We start from the raw sequence: 3,361 nt of genomic DNA on the forward strand, positions 1-3,361 counted from the left end.
GAAACATTGATCTTTCTCCCATTTTTCCTGCCATGAGAATAAACAGACCCTTAGTCCTTACCTAATTTGATAATTTCTTTTCAAGAGTAGCTAGTTATGATGAAGATGTCTTGAATTTCAAACACTGTTAAGGACTCTAGACTCAATCTTAAGGATCAATAGTTGTAAGAAAAATGAAAACGAAAAACTTCTTAAAGAGAAGTGCTACAATAGCAGTTGCTGGAGTTCCAAATGCAGTGATTGATTGAAACACACAGCTTGTCATTGAAAGAAAGAAATAATAATAATAAAAAAAAAGAGTTCCAAGAGCATGCTTGTCCAAAAACCGCAAGCACATAAGGACTCATGCCCTGGTCTAGAGAGACTTAATTTGGAGACAATATTGAACCCTGCAAAGCACACATTAGAAAATAAACATAAGATGTACGGTTTCGACTCTTGGATTAGCCTCTTCTTCAATCTCTCTTCTTGCTCTTCCATCTGCATATTGTTTCCACTCTGACTTTCTTTACATATCAATTTAGGATGCTCATGATCTAACTTTATTGTGCCGATAGTTCTTCTTCATCTCTAGCTCTTATGTATCTCCCATATTACTCTGATTCCATTTCATTTAAACTAGGTGAGTGCTTGGTGACTATGAATCTGATTATAGTCGACTAAAGAACTGTAACCTCTTGCCAACAGAAGAATGACCTCGTTGTAAGATGAGCTCAATTTTTTTCATATCAATCGGGTATGCCATAAGTACCTCTCAGTTGGTTATTGAAGTGCAGAATATTTCCAAAGAAGTAGAGCTTAATTGCTGCTCCAAATTTATCTTATTCTTGATACTAAGCAGGTACTTGATCAATGCTCCACTGATTCTCCCATGACACAAGATCGCAAAGGCTGTGTAGATACATACGATTTCTAAGGTGGTATGCAAATTCTATGACTAGGAAATGAGCTCATGTCTCCTCCAATCTTCATCCCCATATGACCCTCTCAAGTGCTCTTGACTTCACCTTCAACTCATTTTTGCTTCTTCCAGTTACTGTGTCTTATCTGTAATGACAGAGTCCAAAAGCTAAAACTTGAAGGCGAGTATTATTAACGAGAGTACTACAGATCAATCCCAGGGAAGATAGCATTGGTATAACTGAGAGGCACTCATGTAGCTTCAGTCTCCATTTCTTGGAAATACATCATCGATCATAGTTTCCTAATCCGAAGCCTTCAAGGCCAGCTTTTTACAAAAGTAACAGTGTAACTTCCGGCCGATAAAAGCATATTAATGCTGATAAAAGCATGATAATAGAACATTAGCTAGTACTAGCAGTTGACCAAATTTCACCAGTTGAAACAACCATATCTGCAGACACAAAGGAAAGAGTAAAAGCAAAGCAAAGGTAATATGTGTGAACTTTATTTAAAAGCAAAGGAATTAATAAAGCCAATACTCAATTGTAAAATGGCAATTGAAAACCTAATGCGCGCAAGTTAGAATTATGATGTAAAATGGCAAGGAGACAAGTTAGACACCATGTTGTGTAACTGAGATGTCACAGCAACTGTTGTATACATCTCCATCTCTGCCAGATTAGTATAAACAAGGAGATTAAACGTACACTAGTTACAATCTCAATTATTAAGTAGAAGACTTCCATTAATTGGTTTAATCTAAACCTAATATGCAGCAGAGGCAAGATTCATGTATCGGGGCATACCTTGTCTTGAAGCTCGTTAAGAATTGCAAAAGGCCTGTTCTTCATCAATAAGAACATCGACGCCGGAGTACTTGATCAACTCAGATAAACGACGGGTCGTATACTCTGCTTTCTTCAGAGCCCGCGCCTTTGTTCCGCCGGAGGTTGGTGGGTTTAATACGGGCCAGGCGGACACGTGCTACGTCTGGGCCGTTCAAAGCGACGTGGGCCCAGTCGGATCAGAGGCCATTTAAAACAAAAACAAAAAATAACTCGGTCGCCAATTAAAAAAAAAAAAGACGGGGATATGCGGAATAGGGCTACGTCTAGGCGGACTGAGGTTGCGTGGGCCCAGTCGGGTCGGGAGGTCCATCGTTCAAAAGTAGAAAAGGAGTTGTGATTCTTCTCTTTTCTCCCTCCGAACTAAAACTCGATCAATTCGACCAGGACTCAGCTGCTCTTTCTCATCAGGTACCCCTTTCTCTCGATTCACCAGTTCATGCTTCTTCTTGTTCTCCCTCATTTGCTCTATCCATGCTTGTTCTTCATTGTTTTTTCGATTCCAGTAGTAGTAGTAATCAGAAAATTAAGGAACTATTCAAGGGACTTCGCTTCAAATAGTTATTATCTCAAGCAAAAAACGCAATAATAAATTGTAAATAATAATTTGGACTAAAGGGGTATACAAGACAGAAATTATTCATATAATAGTAGTCTTTTATTTTCATGTGAACGTAATACAAGATATAAATTGTACATATACTAGTACAATCTTTATTTTCGAACGGAATACAAGACAGAAATGGTTCATACAAAACAACGACACGACAACATTCCACTTAAGGTCATCGATCACCTGCCGAATGATTTATCTAGCAAATATACTTAAGCGGAGATTACTTGATGCTTTTCTCAGTCCTCGAAATGTTTGAGCTACAAGTTCACGATTCTCGGCCATGCTTCTCTGATTTTGAAGCTCGTTTCCGATTTGAATATGCAGTTTTTGGATCACACGGGCACGGCAGATGAGATACTTCACAAAGCCAACTTCATGTCTTGTGCCTCTATAACCTCGCACCTGAACCGCTTTCAATGTTTCCTTTACACAATAAAAATCTGGTGCATTTGGTCTAGTCCATATATCACCATCTTCATCCGGTTCCCCTCCCTGAAAATATTACACGATTAGATGTCATTATGAATCCACGTATAGTTAATCAAATCATATGCTAAGGATATTATTAGCTACTCACATCAAGATCCACTATTCTCTCGGGGACTATCTGAATGATCAGAGCCTGCAAGAAAGGACAACTGCAAAGGAGATATTGCAGGCCTCTTTGTTCACAAGTGAGCATTGCAGTCCTTAATGTCAACTTCCCCACACCAAGCATAGGCGCCACACCATCAGATCCCAGTTCGAGCGGAAGTACCTGTAACAATAACCCATATATATAGAAACTCATGAATGAATATATAGTACTCAAATATTAATTAAGAGTATTAGAAGAAAACTTTCAGAAGAGTACCTGAAGCATGTAAGTACACACTGTAAGTATCTTAGCGGGAAGTTGGTGGAGGAGTTGATACAGGCGATCCCCCATTGCTGCATCGCCTTCGATCTCTAGTCCAAACTCAAAACACGCATCTTCCAACTCTCCTGCGCTGATGTC

This window comes from Fragaria vesca, linkage group LG7 (genome assembly GCF_000184155.1).
Source record: "Fragaria vesca subsp. vesca linkage group LG7, FraVesHawaii_1.0, whole genome shotgun sequence".
Taxonomy (NCBI): Eukaryota; Viridiplantae; Streptophyta; class Magnoliopsida; order Rosales; family Rosaceae; genus Fragaria; species Fragaria vesca.